General features: G+C 59.1%; 1 protein-coding gene across 1 annotated transcript in view; it reads left to right on the top strand.

Moving 5' to 3' along the window:
* The window catches only part of OLFM1 (olfactomedin 1), a 32,018-nt gene that overhangs the window by 21,075 nt on the left and 2,009 nt on the right, over positions 1-8,934 (top strand). The gene's annotated exons all lie outside the window — the stretch shown is intronic.

Raw genomic sequence — 8,934 nt, 5'->3', positions numbered from 1 at the left:
CGTGGCTCACACCTGTGGTCCCAGCACTTAGAAAGCAGGGCCGGGCGTGCTGGCTCACACCTGTAATCCCAGCTTTGGGAGGCCAAAGTGAGTGGATCACCTGAGGTCAGGAGTTCGAGACCAGCCTGGCCAACATGATGCAACCCTGTCTCTACTAAAAATACCAAAGTTAGCTGGGCATGGTGGTAGATGCCTGTAATCCCGGCTACTCAGGAAGCTGAGGCATGAGAATCCCTTGAAGCCAAGAGGCAGAGGTTGCAGTGAGCCGAGATCGCACCACTGCACTCCAGCCTGGATGACAGAACAAGACTCCGTCTCAAAAAAACAAAAAGAAAGCAAGCAGGTCCCCTGCGCAGGCGCTGTCCCAAGTACTTTCTATTCGTGCATTAACTCCCTTGTCCCTAGTGCAGCCACCTGCATGCCCTTCTTGGCTTGTCCCCCCGGACCCGCGTCAATGAGAAAGTTTTCCCACCCCCGGGAGCAGAAGGGTCTCGGGAGCGTGGAGTCCCTGTCTGCAGCGCACACTGACACTCCAGGCTAAGTCCCCCTCTACCACCCTCCCCTTCAAGTGCCCTTCCCACCTGCCTGCAGTCTGGGCCACCCCACTGTGCAGAGCAGGACCACCCCACAAACCCACGCTGTCCACGCTGAGATCTGTGAGCAGGAAGCAGTCACCTGGCTACTGCTGAGGGCCCCCCAGGACTGGAGTGCTCTGTCTGTGTCTGACGCTGCAGGTGTGTGCCTCTTGGCCTCTGTCATAGAGAGCCTAGTCAAGTTTTCATTTTCTAGATACCAAGGATCCGGGGCTCCTGGAAGCCCTGGCTGTTTGCTTTGCACAGCGCAGCGAGGGTGTGGGTTTGCAAAGCTGTCATGGTGCTGATGGATGCTTTCGATAATTAGACATCTATTTTCTGCTTCATGACTAGATCGCCCTCCAGGAAAAGAGGCTCTGGTGGCGGGTGGAGTGTGGGGAGAAGCAGCCCCGGGAGGAGGGAGCCTGGCAGGGGAGTGGGGACGATGGGTGCTGGGGCTGGCAGAGGAGCCTCCAGGGGCCTGCTTAGGGCACCCTCGGCCATGACCATTCCCAGCCACAGGTCCGCACAGCCTCCAGCTCCCAGTGTGCTAAGTGACATGTCCCCAGGTCCCGCCATTGATCCAGGCCAGCTGTGGTTGGTTTTTTTGATCTCTTCCGATCCCCATTCAGTTTTGATCACACACACAGGAGACCAATAACTCACTTCAAAAAAAAGAAAACGAAATTGATGTCGGCTTCAGCACAGGCTGCCATGGAGGGCGTTGTAAGATGGGTGTGGCCAAGGGCAGAGGGGAGGAGTGCGGTGGGACCCCCTCGTAGAGAGCCCAGCTCAGGGGCATCTGTAGAGTCTCACAGCAGGGGGTCCCAAGCCAGCCTGCAGGGTCTTGCTAAGCTGTCAGGACAAGGTTAGCTTGGGACACCTTTGCATCAGGCCTTTCTCGATTCATTTATTAAGCACCGACTGTGTGCCTGGCCTGTGCTGAGCACTCAGAACTCCCCCCACCCCGCCCCACCCCGTCCTTCTCAGCAGGGAGCCCCCCATGCCCCTCCCAGGGCACCCAGCACCACAGCGCTCTTTGCCCCACTTTCCTTCCCACCTGGCCTGTCCCATCACCTCAGTGTTGGAGGAGGGAAGGGCTGGGTGGAGACTGGCCAGCTCTCCACCTGATGCATGAATGCCCTGCCAGGCTGTGTCCCCGCCCGCTGGGAGGCCACATGAGTTCTGGGACCCCTTTCCCATCTCAGAGGCTCCTGGCCTGCTCTGACCATCGCTGCCTTCCAGAGCCTGACATCTGCCCTCTTTCTTTCTGGCCTGCTTCCTGTAAAGTCTCAGGTCAGCTCACAGCAGACACCAGACACCAGAAAGGGGGCCAGCACTATTCCCACCACCCCAGGAAGTTCATGTTGGAAGGGTGGATGTAATTAGGAAAACGCCGTCATTTTACAAACAGCAGCGAACTTAGCTGAGTGTGTCAGAGCGCTTTCCCATCGTCTCAACAGCGTCAAGGCCATCGAGATATTTTACATGGACCCGGCAAAATCTTTTTTCCAGAAAATGGAAATATCCAAAATGCACAAAACCCTATGGGTTCGGGCAGTGGTCAGCCCACTGCTGGTGGTGCAATAAACGGGAACGTCCCTTCGGATCCTTTCTCAGTGCTGGGAGGGACGTTGCCAGGGTCAGGATTCGTTGTCTGCTCCCCTTCAGCCTTCACTCCCCCGGTGGAGACCCAGCAGGAACTGCCAGCGCGCCCCCTGCCCTCCCTCCACCCACCCAGCTGTAGCTCCCACCTCTCTCCCTCCGCCCATTCAGCTACGGCTCCCTTCAGGGCGTCTTGTCCAGTGGCCAGGCTCCTTGACGTTAGCAATTCTGTCAGGACACGTGACAGCTGCTAACCAAGCCAAGGAGAAGTACCAGCGTGGGCCCAGGTCCCTCCGCCAAGGCCCTTTAAATAGCATCCGCTTCCCACCCCCCGGGGGCCGCAGCAGAGGCGTTTGGGATGGCAGTGCCAGATCCATGCCCATCACCCAGCTCTGCCCTGAACCGAGAGGCCGTCCTCACTGGGGAAGCCGACGCAAGTCACCGGGACAGTCAGGAGCGTCCCCAGTAAACGGCACTGCATGTGACTGGAGTGCGACCCAGAGGTGGGGACAGCCAGGTTCTCTTACATGGGAAGCAGTGCTGGGCCTTGGTCCCTGACGCACGGTATTTACAAACGCATTGTGTGTTTGTGTGAAAAGCAAGAACCCACCCGTTGCTTCATTTTCTCTTTTCCGGCAAGGGCACCTCATGGGTAGGGGAGGGGATTTGGGCAGGAACTTGGGGCCTTTCAGCCTGTGTCTACAAATTAGAGAGAGGCCGTGCTTGGGGCAGGGTGGCCTCGCTCACCGTCAGGCCGCAGGCTCTCGGGGACTGTAGTGCATGGCCCATTGAACTAGAGAAGGCTGACTGGTGTGCAGAGAGCCCTGTGACCCCCAGGAGGCCTGGCTCCCCCCCCGTCCCCCACTCCTCCTAGACCTTGGGGCCGCCCTGGCCCCCTGCTCCTCCTAGACCGTGGGGCTGGGCCAGTCTGACCTTTCCTGCCTATGCTGAGGGCGGGGGTGTTGCAGAGCCGTTGGGGATGTCAGATGTCACCAGCGAGCTCCTGTGTGGGGTCCCCGTGGGCGGCGTGGTTCAGAGCTGGGCGCAGAGGTTCCAAGTCACTGCGCAGTGGAGTCTGCGTCTCTCTGCTGCCCCTCCCAGCTCTGTGACCTCTGGGACATTCTTAACCTTCTATTCCTGGGGGTCATGATCAGAAAGGGCACAGCTGCACAGGGGGCTCTCGGTACACTCGGTGGCGGCAACACCAGTGGCTCTAAGACACCAGGTTTTAGCCCTTGGCACACAGCAGCCCGTCCAGCTGTGAGTGAAGAGCGGCTAGGACAGGGAGGGACACGGGCTGGCCGCTGATCCGCCAAGAGGCCTCTGTGGACAGACGGCACCTGGGGCCGCCCGCCCTGCAGGACTCAGCTGGGACAGGCACCTGCAGAAGATCTCCCGTCTCTGCTGCCCAAGGTCCCTGTCCCCTCCAGGCTGCACTGGCTTCCTGCTCCCAGAATGTTCTCCCCAGTCTCCCCTTTCTATGCCTGAGGGACCTCAAAATTTTTCCAACAGACTTTTGCTTGGAGCCGCGGCCCCTCATTAGGTTAGGAGCTTTGGGAGGACAGGGCCTGTGTCCCCCACACCTGAAAAATAGGACATGCATGGTGTAGGCTGGGGGAGCCACTGTCTCCTTCATAGATGGAAGCCGCTTTGTGGGGTGGGGGAGGGCAGCCTTGGGAACCTGGGTGGAAAGCAGCCGTGTCGGGGTCAGGGCAGGCTTTGGATGTGCGGGACCCAGACCGGTGTGCACGCTTCCTAAGGCACAGAGCAGGTGGCAGCCGGTACAGGTGGCAGCCGGTACAGCTGGCCGTACGACCCTGAGAGGACTTCCTTCTCTCTGGGCCTCTCTGAACTGGGGATTTGGGGACGGGGTCCCTGAGCCAATGTGATGCTGTGGAGGAGGGGTATCACAGCCTGTCTTGCACGTCCTGGGCTAGTCTGGAGGCCAAGCCCCCTGTGGTCTCGGTTTTCGGATGAGCTGGCCCTACCGCCACGTCCCCACAGGTGGTCTTATGGCCGCCTTCCTTCGGGTGGTGCCCGGGCCTGGTGAGCCTCAGCAAGCTCGGAGGGCTGTGTCTAGCCCACCCAGAGCCACCAAGGCCACGCCAGTCCTGGGCTAAGGACAGAAATGATGATAGCTGGCATTTATGGAAGCTGCAGGTGGCAGGTCCTCAGAGGGCCTATTTTACAGCAGAAGGAACTGAGGCGCAGAGAGGGGTAGGAACTCCTCGGTCTCTCTGGAGGCTGGCGGTGGCGGCAACTCGTGGAGGGGTAGGGTCTCCTGGTCTTGCTGGAGGCTGGCAGTGGCGGTGCCTCGTGGTGCTGCATTAACAGGAGTCCAGCCACATGGACACCCCTCCCTCTGCGGGATGCACAGAGCAGCAGTGCCTAGAAGGCCAGAAAGCTCCAGCAGGCCCACGGTGTGCCCCAAGCCAAGTGGGGTGCTGGGTCACAGTGAGGTGACGAGGCCTCCCCTCTGGGCTCACGATCAGGTGGGTGACACGTGCCCGATGCCCCAGCCACTGGGAGCGTGGCACACGGGTGTGGAAGTCCAAGAGGCCCCCGGGCCCTGTGGCTGCTGCAGGAGCTCCCCCAGCCACAGTGCACGCGGCACCACGGGGGTCACTGTCACCCAGTGCTGGAGGCTGGAAGCCCCAGACCAGGGCGCCTGCAGAACCGTACTCCGAAGATGCCAGGGGAGGACCCTCCTGCTCTCCTGGTGGCTCCCAGTGTCCCTTGGCCGTGGCCCCATCATTCCAGTCTCTGCCTCTGTCTTCACGTGGCTTCCTTCCTGTGTCTGTGTCCCCTCTTCTGCCTCTTATAAGGACACTTGTCACTGGACTTAGGGTTCACCTTAACCCAGGATGAGCTCATCTTGAATTCCTAATCCCATCTGCAAAGACCTTTTTCCCAAATAAGATCCCATTTGCAGGTCCTAGGATGTGGACCTGTCTTCTGGGGGCCACTATTTAGTCCACTACAAGAGTGGACACCTGCCTTCCTGCGGGCACAGGGGCTGAGAAAATACCCCCTGAGGGGGTGAGTGTGGGCTGGGGCAGGGAGGGGAACAGGGCGTTTGGGTGGCTCCTGCAGGCACAGGGGCAAGAGAGGGAAGCCCTAGGACGGGAGGACAGGGCCGGGCAGGCTGGGGAGGGGGGAGGCGCTGGCTGGGCAGGAGAGTTGGGAGTTTGGGATCAGGAAGGGTGTGTGTAGGGGACCGGGTGAGGGACAGGCTGGGCTGGCATTCTAGAAGGTTCACACAGGCCACACCAGAGCTGCAGGGGCCAGGAGGGAGCTGCCAGCACCACCGAGGAATGAGGGGGCGGGAACCAGGCCCCAGACACGGGTTATTCCCATGTGCGTGGGGAGCAGCCTTCTTTGCACACAGCACAGTGTGGTCCCCGGGGCTGATGTCATCCAGGCCCCCACCCACCCCCAGTCTAGGGGAGGAAAGATGAGACCAGGCAGGAACAGCAAGCTTCTTCCTGCAAATGAATCCACTCTATTTGGGACAATTTCCCTGCTGGAGCTGGACACACACAGCCTTTTCTCAAGACCGCTAGGGCCAAAAATGGCCAAGGGTGAATGCACTTCTTTGTAATTCATCCCTGCTAGGAAAGAAATGTCCTGTAGTGTGGGTGCCACTGAAGTCTTCAGCCAGAGGTGCCATCTTCACCAGCCTACAGATTCACCACGCAGGTCTGCAGCTTCAGGCCGAGGCTTCAAACCCACGTCCATGTGCAGGCTACCTCCGTAGGGAGAGGGAGAAGACCAGCCGAAGCGTCACCTGGCCAGGCCCCACTTCCCCAGCATGGGTCGGGATTGCTTGCATGAGGCCAGGCCTGTGGGTGACGGGGGGTGGGGGACAGTGGGGGTGGGAAACAGGGTTTGCCCTGCAGGTCCCCCTGGGGACAGAAAGGATAAGTGGATGGAGGGAAACAGACATTTACCTGGCAAGTTCATGGCATGGACAGCAGCGCGCCAGGGCTGGGGCTTTTCAGCCTCACCCACTGACCTCTGGGACCGGATCATGCCTCCCTTCGGGGCGCTGTCGGTGCTTGGGGATGGGCAGCAGCACCCCTGGCCTCTGTCCCTAGCCGCCAGCAGCACTTTCCCCTCTTCCCAGTCGAGACAATGCAAACTGTTTCCAGGCATGGCTGGTGCCCCCCAGGGCAGATCACCCCCGGCTGAGAACCCCAGGCCAGAGCGGTGGTTGCAAGCTCAGGGTTTGGAGTCGCCTCCTGGCCCTGTCCACTACAAAGTCACCAGACCTCCCTGGCCTCCATGTTCTCATCTAAAAATGGGGTGATCATGGCTCCCTGGGTGCACGGGCTCACGTGATGATTGAAGGCAGGAGATGATGCCCGACACAGTGAACGCCCTGAGTAAGGGCACACAGTGACCTGGCATCCCGGCAGCCCAGCTTCACCCTTGGCCTTTTGCCTGGTGCCCTTGGGTCTTTTCAGAAAGAACGGATAGGTCCTGCCTGGAGGTGCAAGTGCTTCATCTCCCTAAAAGCCAGCATTGTATTTGGGGATGCCTCCCCAGAGGGGAAGCCAGCAGGCATTGATGGGATTTGATCTGAGCCTTGGGACTTGGAGAAAGGGGAAGAAGGCGGCATTTCAGATGAGAAGGTCAAGGGAATGAACTCAGAGGAGCCTACTGTAAAGCACAAGGCTCCTTATTCCAAGGCCTCTGGGGTTCTGTGTGCCTCCCTTTTGCATGGGTATCTTCCCGTTGGTAACTGGTTCTCAGCTTCGAAGGAGTTTTACCCTACAGAAACTGACAAATGCTCAGAGCGGCCTCCCCTCAACTCCACCTGGGCCCAAGCACTGTATGCCAATTCTCTCTCCTGCCCCCAATTACACCTTCAGAGGGCCATGTCCTGTGTCTGATTTGCCGGTGTACTGGGAGAGAAGGTGATTTAAAACTCCTTAGCCACTTGATGCTGGCGTCCCCCTGTTCTGCCCCCGGGAAGGAGGCTCTGGATCCAGGGTACCAGGGTGAGTCACGCTGAGTCCCTGCAGTCAAGGGCTCGCCTGTGGGGCTGATGAGTGAACAGTCAAAGGTGTTCTACGTGCTGAGACGGCAGGGTCGTCCCCCACCAGGCAGGTCAGGAGAGGGCTCAGGGAGGAACGGCATTGGATGTGAGTTTCAGAAGCAGTGAGCTCCCCATTGGAGGAGATAGCCAAGCGAAGAGGGGGCAAGAGGGCAGCTTCTCGGCGGTGTCGTTAAGGAGTCTCAGCGCACGGCCCCATTCCCTCCAATACCCCTCCCGGTTCCACTCTGTGACCTACATCATTGAGGTTTGGTCTGTGGGAGGCTAAGAATAATAACTCCAAGTGCGGCCCAGCTGAAAAAAAAGGCTCATTCAAAACAAAAAGCGCATCTGCCTCTGAGTGTCTGAATGGATGTCTCGAGGAGAAGGTTATAATTTCTTTTAATTTTTAGCGCACGTGTAATGCCAAGCCTGAACGCTCCCTCATCCTTAGTCTCCCGCAGCTCCAGGGCCCTCGATGGCTAAAGCAGCTGTCTCATTGCCAGACAGATGCCTGCGGAGCGGCCCGGCCTGCCAGGCTCCCTCTGCCTCCCGTGCTGCTGTCTAATTTGCTCCCACATTGGTTGAAAATGACTAAAGCATTTTGTGACGGTCCAGGCCCTTCTCAAGTCAACTGGCATTGAAGCAATCATCAGAAATCCCTTCCTCTTTAACCCCAAACTTGTGCCATTACCGGGTCTGCTATCTTGGTTGATTTCGACAACCAGAGCCTTCTTCAAAGCCTGCATTCTTCTCGGAGAGGCGCTTTCCCCTGGATTAGGGGTGACAGTGAGTGATTACACTCACACAGCATCCCGAAATGCCAAGTTAATGACGTTCCGCTCTGCAGACCGGATGACTCAATCCGTGCTGCCACGGCCTGGTGGGAGGAGAGGCCTCAAGCCTCGTGTCCTGTTGGGGTATGGGAGTTGGGCCTTCCCGGTGACCTTGAGAGCCGGTGCTTACTACAGACAAGAGCTGCCCAGTGCTGTGAGCCTTTGCCCTGGGCCAGGCGGCTGTGGCCCCCTTCAGCTCTGGGTTCTGCAGTGAAGGAGCTCCTTTCTTACACGTGTGTGTGACCCCCTCTACAGGCCAGGGCCCTGGCTGGGGGTACAGCAGGTAGCTGAACAGACAGGCGCAGCAGCTGCCTCACAGCCTGGTGGCATCCCACGCAAGCAAAGGGCAGGGTTAGGGGCAAATGGCATGGGGCAGCTGCAGCCCTGTGTGTTCCCATCCCACCTTCCCACCAGATCCTGTCTTCAGACTGGGCCGTCCTTTCTCTGACAGCAAAATAGCCGTGTCTCCTTCTGAGGCGTGTGCTGGGTTTGGAGAGAACACATGGCACCCTCTGGTCATGACTGCTCTTTCCTGGCCCTTTCAGCTCCTTCTCCTGAGGCCAAGTCGGGGAACGGCTCCTCGCCCAAGAAGCCTGTCCTGCCCCGCTTTGGAAATGCTCACTGGGCATTTGGACGCACTCACTGGGTCTGTGGACGTGCTCACTGGGCATTTGGACACGCTCACTGGGCCTGTGGACGTGCTCACTGGGTCTGTGGACACACTCACTGGGCGTTTAGACACACTGGGCCTGTGGACGCGCTCACTGGGCATTTGGACACGCTCACTGGGTGTTTGGATGCGCTCACTGGGCCTGTGGACGCGCTCATTGGGCTCGTGGACACGCTCATTGGGCCTGTGGACACGCTCACTGGGCCTGTGGAG

Source organism: Sapajus apella, unplaced genomic scaffold, assembly GCF_009761245.1.
Source record: "Sapajus apella isolate SASKATOON/1434 unplaced genomic scaffold, GSC_monkey_1.0 scaffold126, whole genome shotgun sequence".
Taxonomy (NCBI): Eukaryota; Metazoa; Chordata; class Mammalia; order Primates; family Cebidae; genus Sapajus; species Sapajus apella.
Note: the sequence above shows the minus strand (reverse complement) of the source record. Positions and strands in the feature narration are given on the sequence as shown.